This window comes from Notamacropus eugenii, chromosome 5, assembly GCF_028372415.1.
Source record: "Notamacropus eugenii isolate mMacEug1 chromosome 5, mMacEug1.pri_v2, whole genome shotgun sequence".
NCBI classification, from domain to species: domain Eukaryota; kingdom Metazoa; phylum Chordata; class Mammalia; order Diprotodontia; family Macropodidae; genus Notamacropus; species Notamacropus eugenii.
Genome location: NC_092876.1, coordinates 239,025,175 through 239,044,033, shown reverse-complemented (window position 1 = coordinate 239,044,033; position 18,859 = coordinate 239,025,175). Strand labels below are relative to the sequence as shown.

At 39.2% G+C, this 18,859-nt stretch overlaps 1 long non-coding RNA gene across 1 annotated transcript in view; it reads right to left on the bottom strand.

The window, feature by feature from the left end:
* LOC140509111 (uncharacterized) overlaps nt 1–12,395 on the bottom strand; it is a 28,699-nt gene extending 16,304 nt beyond the window's left edge. The window contains exons 1-2 of the long non-coding RNA XR_011968577.1: nt 12,283–12,395; nt 10,018–10,084 (exon numbers count right to left, since the gene is read on the bottom strand). This is a non-coding gene — a long non-coding RNA (uncharacterized lncRNA). The remainder of the gene's footprint in view (nt 1–10,017; nt 10,085–12,282) is intronic.
* Between the last annotated feature and the right edge of the window lie 6,464 nt (nt 12,396–18,859).

The window sequence follows — 18,859 nt, the reverse complement described above, 5'->3', positions numbered from 1 at the left end:
CCATTGAAGGAAGAAAACCTCATCCCTTCACCTTCTTGGAATAATCCTTCTAAACTGAGTGTTCCTGAAATCTTAATCAGCCAGTCCTTTGAAATTATTTTTTTCCCAGTATAGTTCTATTTTCAAAAAACCCAATTCTTTGACCCTAACCTAATGACAGACCTGCACTAGGCTGGTCCAGTACCTTCTTAAAAGAAGCAGCTCGGCTACCACTGTCCAATTCTTACTGCAGTTTAAGCTAAAGCAAACAGTTCCAGTGAGAGGAAGGCTAGAGACTTGAAGAAACTGTGCTTTTCTTTAGCCCTGTAGTCAGGCAGCTTCCAAGAAGGACTGAAGAAGGTGAATATAAATGCAAATGGTCCAAGAAAGCCTCACAAACATCATTTGTTCCCTTTTATATTCTGGTGGAAATCATCCATGCATCCCAGCCTTCCTTAGCTCCATCTGAGCCCCAGACAATTCCAGCAGCACGGAGACCCACCGCATTAGCGGGCCTTTCCTTCATTTGTATTCACTCTCCATTTCAGTTGCCCTTTACAATTTGCTCATGTGATGCTTCTCACCAGCAAGTTCAAAAGTTAACGTGAAAAAATGTCTATGTGGTTTTGCTATCTAATTTCCCTCTCATTTAGAGGTAAGCGGTTCAGTCAGGAAGCCTGTTGGCCGGCCTCTGTCTTCCCATCCCTTTTATCTGGGTTGGCCTTAGGAGTAGGCAGACACAAACTCTGGAATAATAGGAAGGTGTCCACACCTTTCAAGCATGCCCTCCTTAACCTGCTCATCAGGGTCTGAGATATTAGATATAGAGATATAGAGATATTGTGGTTTGGGAAGATTTGGAGTTTTTAAGGTTCTAGGAAAAGTCACATACTTTTACAAAATGTAAACTTCTCATCCGGGAAAGAAGGAAGGGTCAAGAAAAATAATGATGATAAAACAGAATAATGACAACAACCAACATTTATACAGCCCTGAAGATATGTAACTTTAGGAAAGAAGGAAGTACCCAAGAAAAAATAACAACTAACATTTATACAGCACTTATCACATGCCAGGCACTGTTTTACACTCTACAATTATTATCTCATTTGAACCTCCTAACCCTGGGAGGTAGGTGCTATTATTATCCCTATTTTACAGATAAAGAAACTGAGGTAAACAGAGGTTAAGTGACTTGCCCAGGGTCACACAGCTAGTAAGTGACTGAAGCCTGATTTGACCTCAAGTCTTCCTGACTTCGGACCCAAGTGCTCCATGCTCTGTGCCACAAGAAGAAGATAGGGAAGCACTGAAGACAAACATCCCTTTTCGACAGTTTTGTCAGGGCTCCACCTGCATTTAGGTTGTAAGCCTACTACGTGCAGGCTATGGATCCATGTTCTGAAGAGCACTGTTACAATTAAACAACGACCATGTTGGACACAACACAAAGTAGCAACTGGATGCAAATTAGTTACAACGAACAGTCTCGGTTCTGGTAAACAGAGGATAGAACACACATCACTCCTCTTGGCAGAGAGGCTGGGAACTGTGAAGGCAGAAGTAATGTGTTATCAGACTCAGTTGCTTTGTGGATTAGTTTACCCTTTTTTTTTTTTAAAGGAAGATTCCAGGGGATGGAGAGTATAGTGGCAAATGACTGAGATTTGCTTTAAAAAGCATCAGTGAGCAAAGGAAAGAGCACATTGAGGTATATTGATGCTCTATAGTTGATATATTTTAAAAGCATAGATACTAAACTTTTTAATCTCCATTTTCTATCATGTCTAGGCACATTTACCCACAGATCTATCTTCCAAAATCACTACAGACTCTCATATAAAATCCCTGGGGAATAAACAGCAGACAACCTGAAACTCTCATTTTTCTTCACATCTCTGTTAACAAAGTTCCCTGTAGTCACCAGCCACAGCTTAATGATACAAAGATTTTGAAAGAACACCCAAAGTAAGACCTCCTCAGGTATGAGAAAGGTGCCATGGCCACTCTAAAGCTATGCAGCTACAAACCTCACTCGGATGTCATTGTTGAGTCATTTCTGTCTTGTTCTACTCATTGTGACCCCATTTGGGGTTTTCTTGGCAAAGCTATTGGAGTGATTTGCCATTTCCTTCTCCAGTTCATTTTATAGATGAGCAAACTGAGGCAAACAGGGTTGAGTGATTTGCCCAGGGTCACAGAGCCAGTATGTGTGTCTGTGGCCATATTTGAACTCACAAAGATGAGTTTTCCAGGCACTAGGTGCAGTACTCTATCCACTGGCCACCAGCTGCCTCAACAAATCTGGCTAAGTTTAACCCCAACTTAATAAAGGAGTGCCTACAATTTCCACAGTTGTTGATATAACCTAGGACCACAGAAAGTGATATGCTGGTAAACGTTTAACTGGCTCTCCAGAAAGAAAGACAAAAAAGTATACTCAACACATTTTGAAGTTTAATCTGCACTATTTTCATTTTCTCTATCACTCTATACAACTAACAAAACAATAGATGAAGCCCTAATTTGTAGCATTTGCTGATTCTGAGTTGTAGGCGTTCACATTGAAAATTAAGTAATCAGGTCTCACAAAACGGTTCCAGCTGGTTCCAGCACACACCTTAACAGATGAGAGTTAAAGCACAAGACCATGTCCTAATTTTATTCAAGAGGTAAAAATAGTTTCCTATTCCCTCCAGAAAGAAAAGAAAAATCTCTATCTGGTCATTTAAAAACTTTCAGACTTATTTCATGGTCTGCTCCTAGAGCACTTTATTGTTTTTCTGAGAAATTTTTTTTGTCGATTAGATATAAATACAATTTTTAGCATTTGTTTTTAAAATATTTAGTTCTGAGTTCTTTCCTTCCCTCTCTCCCCGCCCCTTCCTTGAGAAGGTAAGCAATTTGCTACAGAGAATATATATATATACACACATATATATAGTGTGTATATATATAGTGTGTGTCTGCATATATATATAGTGTGTATGTCTATATACATATATACACACATATATAGTGTGTATATATATAGTGTGTGTCTGCATATATATATAGTGTGTGTGTCTATATACATATATACACTTATATAGTATATATGTATATACATACATATATGTGTATGTGTGCATATACACACACACACTCATATATGGAGTGTTCTATATCCCAGCACACTGGTCTATAACAGCAAAGACCCCAGCAAACACAGAAGGGCCTGCTATATGGGTTCTTAGATCTGCTTTTCTAAAAGGAAAGCAACTTTTGAGGTATCAACAATCACTTTTAATCAAGCACATATATCATTCATTTAGTTACAGGGGAAAAGTCAGCACCCTGAACTTCAGAGAAAATACAAGCAGAGAAATAAAGACCAATGGACAGGGCTTCCTATTGTCTGACCATAAGCAATACATACGTCACAGATCAATGGACAGATCCAACATACATAGTTACCAGAGAGAGAAGCACCAATATCTGGGTTTTCAAAGCCTGGGGGCTCCTTAGTGACTGCCCAGAGTCTCCTCTGGCCAAACAAACACTTCCAGTGAGTAAGCCCCCAAAATAAAACCTCAGAGTATTTATACACTTTTCAGAGCCAAAGGGTATCACAACCCTGGAGAACCAGTGCCTCATTAAAAAAAAATAACACAAGGTGTGGGCCTCCCCTAATCAAGCTTCCCTTAATGGGCAGACCCATTAATGGGTAGGGAAGATCTTTAACTCTCAAAATTACCATTACACGCCATTCCACATACATGCTTTATCCATGCCTTTGGGCAGGCTTTCCTCCTTTCTTAAAATATACTTTTTTCTCATCTCTGTCTTTTGAAACTTAACCTTTCCTCAAAGCTCACCTCAAGTGCTATCTCCCACGTAAGTCTTCCCCTAATGGTTAGAGCTTTGACTCTAAAAATTGTTTGTTTGAATTCAATTTGTTTGTATTCAGTTTATTTATTGTCTATATTCAGTTTGTTTATATTCAATTATTTTTTTCTAATCACCAGGGGATCTTGTGAAAATACAGTTCATGATAGCTATGTTGCTATAGCAACACAATAGTAAATCTGCCTCAAAAGTTCTAATTCTCTCCTCCCCTTTTGGAGTTAGGTTTTTGAAGAATACATGTTGGAAAGGCCTTAAATCTCTCATTGAAGCCACAAAAGCAGAAAATGATTTTAGGGTCTATATTTAGTCTTATGTTCTTTTGAATAGCTTATAGAATGCAATATCAGCCTCTTTCTCTGCTTCTGTGGGCATCTACATGGAGCCATCTCCCCACTCAGCTCTGCTCAGCAAAGAATTATCTCCTGCTTTTGAAAAGGGAAGTATTTCTCTTTCCTTTATTAACTGTACATAGAACTGGTAGGTACTGCAATGGTTAGTGTGCAGTGCCTGGAGTCAGCAAGATGCATCTTCCTAAAATCTGGCCTCAGATGCTTACTAAGCTGTGTTACCCTGGCCAAGTCATTTAGCCCCATTTGCCACACTTTCCTCATTTGTAAAATGAATGGGAGAATGAAATGGAAAGTCACTCCAGTATCTTTCCCAAGAAAATGCCAAATGGGGTCATGAAGAGTCAGACACAACTGAAAAAATACTGATCAACAACAAACATGGAACAACTCAAAATTCTCTTTTCCCTAAGACTGTGAACTTTTATAGCTCCTGCAGTATGAAGGACAAATAGGAAGTTTAAAGGTTATCTACAGGTAGCAGCACAACTGGCTTCTCCTTGGAGAGAGATAAAGGTGTTGGGGGTGGGATTGGGGAACTGTGATATTTTCCTTACTTACTCCTTGGTAAGTAACACAGGCTAACTCATCATCTTGGCTCATTCATATGATAGCCCCACCGCAGTCGCCCTGCTATAGCTCCTTCAAACTCACACTGGTGATGATGTCCTCCTCAGTAACTGCTCCTGATAATTTCTCTTAACTCATTCTTGCAATGGTCCCACCACAATCCACAACTCTTGCTCTATAGTAGCCACTTGTGATGGCTTCTGATATCCTTCTCTTTCATTCCACAAACCTATTCCAGTCCAAGATTGGGGCCAACCAGGAATCTTGAGAATGCTGGGTTTTGTTACTGTCTTTATTATATCTCTAGTATTTGACACAGTGCTTTGAACATAGTAGGTATTTAATTAATGTTTAATTTTTTTCTTAAGAAATATAAAGAGCATTGACCTAGGAAAAGATTGGTAAGGAGAGAAAAATTGGGGAACTTTTAAAAAAAGCACACTTTAAAAATGTGTGTAGATTAACACAATTACTTCCATTTCAGCCTTTCTTCTCTTACTTCCTTGATGAATTTCTATATAGCATGACTCTTTAGGATGTTAGATATAATAGGAAGGATTGTGATAGCTCACTTTCAAGTTATCCAAAGCATTTTCTTCAATTCATGCCCTCAATTTTTCTTCTATTATCTAATCCCTTAATGAAGCTGTGTTGTACTTAATGAAAAGGGGATAAAAATAAATAGGATATCTATAGGTTTAAGCCTATTCCTATTCCTGTAGAATAAAAAATACATTATAAAAAGTCATTCATCCATGACTCTCAGGGTTTTACAAAGAAACAATCACCATTGTCTCTGATCTGGCTTACTAGTTCAACAACAACACCATCTACATCATTATTTAGTTAGGCTCTGGAAACTCATAAAAATCCTCATAGATAAAGCAAATGATGACAGAGGAGAACTTTTCTCCTGGAAAAAAATGAGCATTGTTGAAATAATTAATATTATATTTTGTAACATGGAAGATTTTTGTTCACTGGCAGCAAAATACTTCATTGTGGAGGTAGAAGGCAATGGGAATTTGTAGAGAGATACTACTCCAATAGTAACTATGGCACAGAATAGATCTGTTTAGTGATATTGCATTTCTATGTTTTGTTTCATGAGAAACATGAAATCTTTGTGAAACATACCATGCTTTCCTGGAAATCAAATTGAGAGATGACAGTAAATACAGGGTGTCCTAAAAGTCTGAGTGTAGCTGTGAGCTAAAGCTACATTTTGCTCCTAATTGCTCTATGACTTTTGGGACATTCTGTATTTACTGTCACCTCTCAATCCAATTTCCAGGAATGCATGGTACTTTTCCCTACTGAAACTTAAAGCTGCACTAAAATTTTTGGAAACTCTTTATTAACTAGTAGTTGCATAAGCTGATGTTAAATGACATTTCCATTTTAGATTATTTCAGGTTGTAACCTCCCTGAAGGGATGGGCCATATCTGATTCATCTTTGCATCCCTTGAAATACCCTGCACCTTGACGTTGCTCAATAAATGGCTATTGCCTTGATTTGAATTGATGCCTGGGACCATGACTAGCTTTAGTTCTTTGAGAGCATTTTCAGGCAAAGACAACCCTGAAAATGATCCTGAAGTTGCCCTTGCTGCTGTATTGGAACTTCTCAAACTCTTCGACATTGCATTTTAATCCAAGTAAATAATTTATGCATTTTGGCCGTGGTGCATGGTATTGCTCATGGCAGGGAATGGATTTTATACATGCAATAATCTCATTTCAGTATAGATACAGCCTATACTATGTCTTTGCTATATTTGGCTTAGATGACATGAAGATTATTTCCCAGGGTCACTACTTGCACATGCTGCTATTCTAATGTCTCTTTTCCTCTCCCATAAGAAGACAAAGGTGGCAAAATATAGAACTGTTATGGGAATCAGGTAAGTCCATATGCTTCCTCTCTAGCTCTAGCTCTAGCTGTACAAGTTTGGGCGAGTCATTTAACCTTTGAGTTTCAATTTCCTCATCTGTAAAAGAAGGAGGTTGGATTGAGGGGGGCAGAATTTAATGAGAATGAAAATATAGACACCATGTATTTACTGTCATCCTTCGATCCAGCTTTCAGGACAGCATGGTACATTTCACTATGTTTTCATGTTTCTAATGATATGAAGCAAAGAAACTACTAAACAGATTTATTGAATGCCATAATTATTATTAGGGTAGCTTCTCTCTACAAATTCCCACTACCAAGTGACATTGTAAACCTGTTTTGGAAGGATGGTTTGCTCTCAGCAGAAACAGGGAAGTTAGAAGGAATGATTTAGAGAGAAAGATGATGAGTCCTCTTTTAGTCATATTGGGTTTGGGGTATCTAGGGAATGTCCAAGTAGAGATGTTCAGCAAGCAGGTGGTAATTTAGGACCGAAATCAGGAGAGAAATGAAGACTTGGATATGTAGATTTGAGTATCATCTGCACAGTGTTAACAATTGAACTAATGAGAGTTGATGAGATCACTGAGAGAGAGAGAGAGAAGTGACAGTCTTGGGATATATCTATGCTTACGGATGAGAAATGGAGAATGAGGAATGATCAGGTAGGAGGAAAACTAAACAAGAGAAGTGTCACAAAAGCTGGGGAAGGAGAGCATTTTCAAAATGTATGTCATCTTATGTCATCATGTCAAAAGTGGAAGAGAGGTAAATAAGGGTGAAGACTCAGAAAAGGCCATTGGATTTAGCAGTTAGGAGATCGTTGATTCAATTCAAGAGAGTAGCTTCAGTCGACTGGTGGGATCAGGAGCCACATAGCAAAGCTGAGAACTGAGTGGGATATGATGAAAAGTAGGAAAAGGGTTTTGACAGCTTTTTCCCCTTAAAGTCAAGCTAAGAAAGGCCAGGAAAGATATAAGACAATAGCCTGAGAAGATGATGAGGTAAAGAGTTTTTAAGCATAAGTGAGACTTGGGCATGTTCATAGGCAGCAGTGAAGAACCAATGGATAATTAGAGAAAGAAATATAATATAAATTTAAATAAGTAAATATAAAGAAAGAAATAATAATAGATGGTATATTTCCAGGGGAAACCAGAGGGTCACAAGTTGAGGTGCTGGCCTTGGAAAGAAGAGCTATCTTTTCCTTAGAAACTGGCACAAAAGAAAAGGAATGGGGGATAATATTGGGAGGTTTTAAAATGTAGAATTGGGAAGAAGATGTAGTTTATGGCAATCTCTTTTCCCTGCAGGAGGTAAGAGCCTTTGCTGAGAAGGAAGGGGGAGGGTGGTGTAGGTCATATAAAGAGAAAAAAAAAGTTTGGAATAGAGGCTATGGAGTAGAGGGTATATCAGGGAAGAACAAAGAACCTTTCCATGTAGCAGTACGGGTCCAGCTGCGATGAAGTAACGTAAGTTTGCAATGAACAAGCCTACAGGGTTGTGTGATTCCCTTCAGTAGCACGGAGTAAGAGTGGACAAGGCAGGTGGTGAGAGTAACTCAGGGCTAAGGCTTGCACGGTCATCTGGTGTATTCTGTGAACGATTATCGTAGAATCATAGTTAGAGCTGGAAGGGACCTGAGCTATCACTTAGAAGAACTCTCTCATTTTACAGATGAGGAAACTGAGGCCCAGAGCAGTTATATGGGTAAGCAGTATTAGAGCCAATATTTGGACCCAAATCCTCCAACAGCAAATCCAATACTCTTTCCACTGTGCCATCTTGATGACAAATTACTTGTAGTAAGTAACCTTTTTCTCTCAAGAAAAATTTGCTCTTTAGTGTTTTCTGTCTGACTGGTCCCAATGTCCATCAGTCAGATGTTTTAACTATATGGTTCTTTAGACATGGTCAGAATGGAAGTGACAGCTTAGTTTATTCTCTTATATCATATATTTTCAGTTCTTTAGAAGAAAGCTGTATACTTTGGGTCTACACTTAAGATCAAGACAAGGAGGGGCAGTTTGAGAGAGGATGGGTTAAATACATCAGAATAAACAATCTTCCCCTCTTGCAAAGTAAAACTCATTTGTAGTCTACATGCAAAGGATCCTCTGAGAAAATGATCTAACATTTGAGAGCATTATCCATAACAACTAAAGAGAACCATGCTGAAGAATTCAAGCCTGGAATCCATTGCAAAGCACCAAATTTGGGACATGTTCAATGATCTAGTGGAGGAAAGAAAGTTCAGGACATTTGTGTTAAAGGCAAACCCCAAGAACAGGAATTCCTCCATGGTGTCCCTTCAGTGTAAGTTTTTAATTTCCTGAAATAGAGATTGCATAATTAAGCATGTGCTGACAAGGAAAAAAAGATTTTGGTGAAATTGGCTACAACCCATCTGAAAAGAAACATATACCATCACCTTCCAAACTAGAGTCTGGCTGAAAAATTGTTCATGTCCTCTCTTCAGATCCAGTCTCAGACACTTTACTTATCCCAAACAGGGTCACAAAGAGTCCAACACAACTTAACAGCAACAACAACAAAAAGCAGCCTGGGTACAGCATGTAGACCAGTGATGTCAAACTCAAGTAGAAACTGGAGTGGGGGGGCACTAAACCAGACATAAAAATCCTTACAGCCCACCTATTGACTTTGCTTTAAAAGGCAATATTTATCTGTGCTTTGTTGTATATTTGTTTGTTTGTTTTCTTTAGCTATTTTCCAGCTACATTTTAATTTGGTTTGGGACATACTCAAAAGTATTATAGGTTGCATGTGGCTGATCAGAGCATGTTTGACATCTGCATTGTACACAATGATGCAATGGTTATTAAACAGCACATACAACTTTTTAAGCAGTTTAAACCAAGAAGCTTTATGCAACAGCGAATTTCAACTCCTCCATTTGATGAACAGTCATCAACAGTACCTACCTGCTGGTTCTGGAAGCCATAAAATGTTGAGGGTCTTTTTAGATCTCTGACTGCAAAGGATTTGAACTCAAGAAAGCATTATTTAGGGACTGGATTAGTCCATTCTAGCTTTGTAATCCCTACCGTCATTAGCCAGATAACTTCATTGATTTAGAGTTGGAAGGGGTGTTATAGGGCACCCAATCCATCCCCCTAACTTTCCAGATGGGGAAACGGAGGCCCATGAAAACCAAAAGACTAGCCCAAGTTCACACAGTAAACATCAAGACTAGATTTGAATCTGGGTCATAGGATTACATGGCAGCTAGGTGGTGCAGTGGATAGAGCACTGGGCCTGGAGTGAGGAAGAGACTCTCCTTCCCAAGTTCAAATCTGACCTCAGACACTTACCAGCTGTGTAACCCTGAGCAAATCACTTTGCTGTGTCTGCCTTGATTTCCTCATCTGTAAAAATGAGCTGGAGAAGGAAAGGAAACAAATAGGGTCAGGAAGAGTCAGAAATGACTGAAAAATGACCAAATGTAGGATAGTAATTTTAGACTGGAAGGAATCTCAGAAACCATCTATTCCAGTGCCCTCATTTTACAGACTTGGAAATTGAGCCCCACTGTAGTTAAGTGGCCTGCCCTAGGTCATAGCCATAAGCAGTAGAGGTCAACTCTGAACCCAGGTTCCCTGATGCTAGATGCAGTGCTTTTCTTTCCACAGGAGCCTAGTCAGATTTAGCCAGTGACTACCTTAGAATTTAATATTTACGAAGAGATAAGCAAAGAGTATTTCTTGACCTTGAAAACTCAGGAAACAGAGGGAATCGAGTCTATAAATTACATCTTGGGGAAAATTATTTTTCATACCAGAAGAAAAACTTAATCAGACCCTTGAAGTCATATAAAAATGTATTTAGTGTGGGAAAATTGATTTCTTTGATACATGTCAGAATTTCAACTGTGCACTAGTGGTAAACTTAGATAGAAAAAAAAAGTCTCCTCTTCCACATATCACATTGTTCTAGAAATAGTGCAGAAACCTTCCAAGGTTAATCCTACTTCTGACTACCATTTTTATTTTTTGAGTAATAATCTGTAGATTCTTATGAGTTTAGGCCAGGATGTCAGATTACCCATTAGTCTGAATGCCCATTTCTCTAACAGAAGCTATGTGTCTTGACTACGTACAGTACTACCTGGCACATATTTTATATATATATATATAATATTATATATTATATGTACATATATATTTTATATGTTATATATACATATATATTATACATATATATAACATTTGTTGGTTGACTGGCATTTTCCCCTCTAATTTTTTTTATCCAGTTCACATATTTAAAGTGACACCGTAAGATAATACTGCCATCAACACCTTGCTATGTCCTAGTGGTACCCATAGCAGGCCACCCACATCTAATTCAAGGTAGTCTGTCTAAATGGGCAAGAAGGGAAACACAGGTGGGCAAGACTAGTCACTCTGGGGAGATGAAACTTGAGTGTAATATACAAAAAGAGGACCTAGCAGAACCTTCACTAAGTGGAAAGATTCAGAATATTTAGGGTTCAGTTCGGGTTCAGCTACTTACTATTAAATAAATCACCTAATCTTACTGAGCGTAGCTAGGTGGTACAGTAGATAGAGTGCTGGGCCTGCAGTCAGGAAGATTCTTCTTTTTGGGTTCAAATCTGGTCTCAGACACTTAGGAGCTGTATGACCCTTGGCAAATCCCTTAACCTCAGTTTTCTCCTCTATAAAATGAGCTGGAGAAGGAAATGGCAAACTACTCCATTATTTTTGCCCTCCCCCCCCAAAAAACCCAAATGGGGTCATGAAGAGTTGAATACAACTAAACAACAACTTAGTTTTATTTTGAGTAAAATGCAGAATGTTGGACCAGCAGTCAGGAGGACCTGAGTTCAAATTTGACCTCAGACAGTTACTAACTGCGTGACCCTGGGCAAGTAATTTAACCCTGTTTGCCTCAGTTTCTCATCTGTAAAATGAGATGGAGAAGGAAATAGCAAACCACTCCAGTATCTTTGCCAAGAAAACCCTAAATGGGGCCACAAAGAGTTGGACACAAGTGATCAATTAAATAACAAATCTCACTGAATTTCAATAGATTTGGAGGGGTGACTAGCTGGGACCTCAGTTTTCTCATCTGCACAATTAGGAAGTCGGATCCCTCCTGCTTCCAAATTTATGATGCCCTAACTAGACGTTCCATTCCATGACTCTGTGATGAAGTTAAGCAGAGTCTAGATGACATGGTTCCATGTAGAACAACAGTGTTTGCCTTGACTCACAAATTATCAGGATCCCTGAGTTTTTCAAGTGCATTTCACTAGACCAGGACTAAGAATACGACCAATTCTGACCCCTGCATAAAGCAGAGAGTTCTTCCTCTTGCTATCAAGAGGCATGCTACTATTTCCAAATTATTTTTAAAGTTAAATTTTCTTGTTTCTGAATATATGAAAGAGGCAATTCTGACTGCAAAAACTACCTTTTTTCCACTTTCATAAAACCTTGTAGCAGTTCTTTTATCTAACTGTGAGGTCACCTCTGAATCTTAAAGACTTAAAGTGAATCTACTGCTTCTTCCTTTACACATTCATTCATTCACCAATTATCTATTGAGCAGCTACTTACTGTGCACAAGACACATTTTTTTCAATTTTCAGTGAAACCCGAGGACATTAAGCCCACAGGGACATAGTGTCTTTTGCTTTTCTTACCCGGTTTCAGAAGGGCTAATTAAGCATATTACCCATAGCAGCTGTTTTAAAGAGGGAGGGAATTAGGCAGGTGGTATCACCTGTGGCTATGTAATTCCAGGCCAAATAAACTGCTATCACTGCAGCTATTGAGAAATCCACTTATTCAGGGTCTTGTGTGGCAAACAAGGAAGGAAGCCTGGAGCAACTGCAGAGTTTAGACTCAGAAATATTTCTATAGGAGCATTAGAACAGTGAGGAATGCCAGCAAAAATAAGCAAAGATGTGCTGTCTCTGAAATAGTTGTGAGGGATCATCTCTCTTTCTAATTCTTCATTGGCAATGGGACGAATATCACATTAACGAGCCAGAATGGCTACCACAGCCCTGCGCCAATGTATTAGTGAGGCAACCGTGAATTCCTGAAGACCATTCTAATGAAATGCATGCTCTAGCAAGGCCTGCCAGAGTAGAAAGGCTTGGCGTGTTGACCCGCTGACAGACTGTATATCTGTCAGCTGAGGCCTTTCCTAGTTAAGTAAGACAGGCTCTTCACCTGCTTGGCTCAGGAGGTGATGAAATTTTAGACCATGTGAACTCTAGAAAAGCTGCTACTAAGTCAGGAGAGGATTGTAAAATGTGCTGATGGATAGAAATCCCACACTGTTAAATGGATACATCCTTTAAATATTCAGTCATATTGATAAGTATCCTAGATTTAGTACTGGTTGGGACCTTAAACACCACCAAGACCAAATCCTTTATTTTATAGAGGTGGAAACTTATATAGGTAGTAAGGTGGTACAATGGACAGAGTAATGGATGTAGGGTCAGAAAAACTTAAATATGTCCTTAAACACTACACTTACTTCTGGGCACATCCTGGGCACATCACTTTAACTTCTGTCTGCCTCAATTTCCTCACTTGTAAAATAGTAAACACCTGCCTCCCAGAAGGGCAGTTAGGTGGTACAGTGGATCGAGCATCAGGCCTGGGATCAGGAAGATCTGAGTTCCAAATCTGCGTGATTCTGGGCAAGTCACTTCACCTTGTTTGCCTCAGTTTCCTCATCTCTAAAACAGTCTGGAGAAGGAAATGGTGAAACATTCCAGTTCAGTATCTTTACCAAGAAAACCCCAAACAGGATCACAAAGAGTCAGATACAACTGACCCTCCCAGGGTTGTTGTGAAAATAAAATGCAATAATCTTTGTAAAATGCTACATAAAGGCTGACTAAATAAATATAAATGCTGACTAAAAAGCAGGCACAACAACTAAAACCAGAAGGATCAGTGACTTGCTCATAGTCACAGTGACAGACCTGTGATTCAAACCCAAGTCCTCTGATTTCTGATCAAAGACTCTTTCAACTACCCAATAGTTCCCATAGACACTTGCGACATCCCAGGCTTGGTCTTTCCATAAAACATGCTGTTGTATGCTTACGGTGGACTATCCAAGGATCCTCCCATTGAGAGAACACACGTAGGCAGCAGGCTAGCTTCTTACCATTCTTTGGGTCACCTCCCCATATGTTTCTGTCTCTTTCATGTTATTTCTCTCTCCAGTCCACTGAAGAGGCGGGGAGAAGAAGTGTTTTCTCAACCAGGCTCTCCCAAGAACAGACAGGCCCCTGCCCCAAATCCTCTTTGTTGAGAGGCTAGCATTTTGAGTAATAAACATCTAGAGGGTTCACAGTTTGAATCATCTTCGACCAACGAGCATCAAATAGACATGATTTTCCCAAGTAAACATCAGCTTGCCAGCTGTTCCTGCTCTCCTCTAATTACCCAGTTTGCTTGTGCTGTTAACTGTACAAGAGAAAAGGGAAGAAATAAGAGGCAGCGTCCATTCGTAGGTGTTTAATAGTGTTGGCTGCTTCATTTTAACTGGACTGTCACAGGGGCATGAAGCAGTGGGCTTTTTATTGCTTGTGACTCCTTGTTTTACCAGATGGTCCTGCTGCTAGTAATAACGACGGGATTATAAACTCCATTAGTTTGCTGAAATGTACTACTTTACATTATATTGCTGGAGCTATCAATAAGATTGCACATTATAAGTTCACAGAGGTAATAGGAGGCTATTTTAGTAATATATTATTTGCTACTATTCTTACCAGACTTAGAGTGCAAGTAATACAGAAGACTCTCAGGACAGCTAGGGGGCGCCATAGCGCATAGAGTGTCCGGTCTGGAAGCAGGAAGACTCATCTTCCTGAGTTCAAATCTGGCCTCAGATACTTAGCAGCTGTGTGATCAGTCACTTAGCCCTGCTTGCTTCAGTTTCCTCATCTGTAAAATGAGCTGGAGAAGGAAATGACAAATGCCAAGAAAACCCCAAATGGGATCATAAAGAGTAGGACATGAATGGGTAACAACTAAATAAATAGAAAACTTACAAGAAGGTTATGGAATAGGAAGGTGCTTCAGCATTCCTTTAGTTCCTTGGGATTATGAATTCGTTTATTCTAAAGGCAGCCAGCACCACAGAAAATAGGAAGACTTAGTGTGCCACACTGGAAGTTCTTGAGCTTATATGTACCGTCTAAGTCCATATTCATAGACATGCTACTTCATTTCTTTGTATTCTAACTTCTTTCACTCTGACAACCCAGAAAATAAGTGTAACCAAAATCAAAGTTGTTGCAGGAGGAAGAACCAGTGAACGGGATCTTGGATTGGGGGAGAGGGTGTGAAAGAGGTGAAATCAAGCATTTGCTAAGCAGAGACTATCTGCCAGGCACTGTGCTAAGCATTTTATGAATATTCCATTTGATCTTCCCAACAATTCTGTGAGGTAGACTCTGTTACTATACCTATTTTACAGTTAAGGAAACTGAGGCAAACAAAAGCTAAGTGACTTACCCACATCCACATGGCTAGTAAGCATCTGAGGCCAGATTTAAATGCATGTCTTCCTGAGTCCAAGCCCAGCAATCTATTCACTGTACCACCTGGCTACCTGGGTTCTAATCCCAGCCCTGCCATAAAATTTTGTTAGATGTTGCCACCTGAAAACACCCACTAAACATTTCTTGTTTTAATTCTTAACAAACTAGTATTTCAAGACTCACATCCCTTTAACAGCACTGGTGGGCAATCGGTATTAAACACATGGACTTTTATTTCTAAGTAAACTTCAGTCTTTAAAGGAACTCTGCAATTTCCAGACTGTGACCTAGCCTGCTCTCTTCCTGTTTAATTCTGATCCCTCCTAATCCCTATGCACTGTTTGTCCAAGACATATATAAATACATATGTATGCACACACATATAACATATGTTTGGAGAGTACCATAGGTTTTTCAACTAAGTGCATAGGATAATCTATGGAAATAGTCATTTTTCATCCACTTGTTTTTTCCTATGTGAATGGTTAAGCCAAACTATTTTGAATAGTTATGGATCTTGTCCAGAGGGTCCTGCATGGTTCCAACATCATCTACACACAGAGGTATCTGGAGAATCTCATCATGGATAGAGAATAATTCTTCTAATTATAATCTTTTCTGAATGTTTTCCATGGGAGTGAAAAACCATTTTGGCCAAGTATATACTTCCTTGTTTAATGTTTAATATTTAATATTGATCATCAGAGAGTCACCTAACAAAGTTATCTCTACTGGCATGTCTTTCAAGGAATCTTGAATGACTTGGATATATGTATGCGAGATACTTTGTTGGAAGAGAGCCTTTAAAATAATATTTTGATCCACCAAATCTAATTCTTTTTTAAAAAATAATCAACAAGCAATAAGTATAGTGGGACCTTGCGTTCTCTACATCTTTCAATCAGTTGTGTGATGTAAAGATGGCATCTGCTGGTACAACACCTGTACACTTTTGAAAGTCTGCCTGTTTCCTAGTAATCCCTTCACTGAGGGTATTTCTCATACGTGTGAATTGTGTGTCAGATCATTATTTCCCCCCAAAAAAGTATGTAAATGGAAATGTAGCTATGTAGTTTGCTAGTTTTTCTTCTCTGTAACCTTTTTCCCTGCTTTTAATAAGGTTGGACACTTTTTTTCACACCTTTGCTTTCTCCTCTTCAGATTCCTTTTGAATCCATCAATGCCTTCAAATTGTATCACCTCCTCTATCATTCCCTTTGATGTATGTACACTTAGACTAAACCAACTGCTTTTCCTATCTTTGTTATATATATCGAGTGTTCCCTACATGCCAAGTACTGTATTTAATACAAGAAACGGAAGAGAAAGGAGAAAAAGGCCATTACTTTCCAGAAGTCCCTGTCTTCTAAAAGCTCATGATCAAATTGGAAAAATATAAAATACATAAACAGGGAAACACTTAATGAAATTTGAAAAAACAACAGGGTATCAAGGGAGGAGCCCTAGAATACATGCTAGGAATGTAAAGGCTTAATCAGAGAACACTTACACAGACAGGTGGCTGCTGCTGTTGGGATAGAACACAGTGGACCTGGCAGGATGGGTCAGGCTGGGGGTCTTCCTGCTGAATCTCTACACTTTCCTTTCCCCACTCCCATCCCCCATCCTCCATCCCCCACCTCACTAACTGTGATTTCCCAGGACAAGAAGACACCAAAGAGCTAGATGGTGGGAAAGCTTGTTTCTTAGATTCATATTTTCTTTAGAGGTATGGACAACACATACAGTCATTTGACAGAGAATCCTTATGCTTGTGAACTTCAGTGACATCTCTGCCCTTCTCTAGTTGATTTGTCCAGAATGGATTGATTTTTCTTTTTGGAGTAAGAAGCAGTCCATGAATCCATGATTTCAGGGTCCACCAGGAAGCATGGATGAAAATAGTAGGGAAACTCTAGGACCTCTCATGGGCATCTAGGTGGCACAAAGGATAGAGTACTGGGCTTGGAATGAGGATGACCCATCTTCCTGAGTTCAAATCTGGCCTCAGACATGAACTAGCTATGTGAGCCTGGGCAAATCATTTAACCCTGTTTGCCTCAGTTTCTTCATCTGCAAAATGAGTTGGAGAAGGAAATGGCAAACCATCCAGTACCGTTGCCAAGAAAACCCCAGATAGTGACACAAAGAGTCAGACACAACTGCAAATGACTACACAACAACAAGGACCTCTCATAAAACTTTGCACCTGTTATACACATTTGTCATATTTTATTTTTGTTTCTTTTTTATGTACATGTCATCATCTCTACAAGACTATAACTTTAATGAGAACAGGAACCACATCTTATTCACCTTTTCTTCTCCAGAGTTCTTCTGTGCAAGGCTTGACTTAGGCTGATGTGGTCGTTCAGCCTCAGGGCAGCCATGAAATAAGACAATTGTAGATTATTAACATTTAACAACAAAAAAAGAAATTTGCTTATCTTTAGCAAAGAAAGAATGTTTAGCAGAGATACAGCATTTGTTCAGATAGATACAAGCCTTCTTATTTATAGATGGAAATACAACTGATCAGAAGAGTTTGTTGCTTAATATAGCAGTGGGGCCTGCATTAAATCTGCTTTTGACTTGTGGTGGGTGGAATTCTTTTGTTGCTGTTTGGAGGGTATCAGGTTGGTTGTTTTTTATGACATAGGTGACCAAGAAGATATGTTAATGGCTTGAGCCCTAATCCTCTGGAACAATCAAGTCTTAGAAATAGTTGCCCTCTCTTCTAGTGAAAAAGACCAGCCAATATGGCAGGAAATTTAGCAGATGTTTCTCCTCCCACAAAGAGTCAAACATAGTTCCCTGTACACAGTACAAACTTAACGTTTGTTGAATTGAATAAACATAGTGACACATTACGTAATACCCAACTGCTATATTCACGTACCTAGAACCTGCTGTTTTTATCATCTATCTCAAGCTCATAGTTCACAAACATCTGGTTCCACTGACCCTCCCACAGCAAAGTGGAAAATTGGGCCTGGAATCAGGAAGGTCGAAGTTCAAATCCCATCTTGTCTCTTTACCTCTCTCAGCCTGTTTCCTCAACTCTAAAATGGGGATAATCATAACATCTATTTCACAGGGTTGTTGTAAGAATCAAATAAGATAACATATACATGAAGCGCTTTGCAAACCTTAAAGAGCTCCATAATGTTAGGTATTGCTAAGACCAAAACTCAATGTATGACATTAGAGGGAAGCAAAGGGGGTTTCTCAAAACAAAATACAGAAAATAACATGTTAAACCAAGTAACAAATGCTCTCACATCACCCATTTCCCTAAACTCTCACTTCCAAGACTGAATCCATTCACCTCATTTCCCCATGATGGCTTACCAATTTGACATAGTAAACCTAGAGGGACAGGAACAAAAAGGTAGACAAACCCACTTATTTCCACCATCTGTGCCAGCTTAGCAACCTGGTACTATAGGGAATGAGAAAGTGAGTATGTGCATTATGCCTGGAGGGCACCATTTTTTTTCCCCTCGTTGTACAAATGCCAAGAGTCCAGAGTACTTGAAAGAGAGCTGCTGGTATTCTACTGGGGACTGAAAGGAAGCCTCTTGCCATCAACTCCAGGTTGGCATCCTTAGAGAATG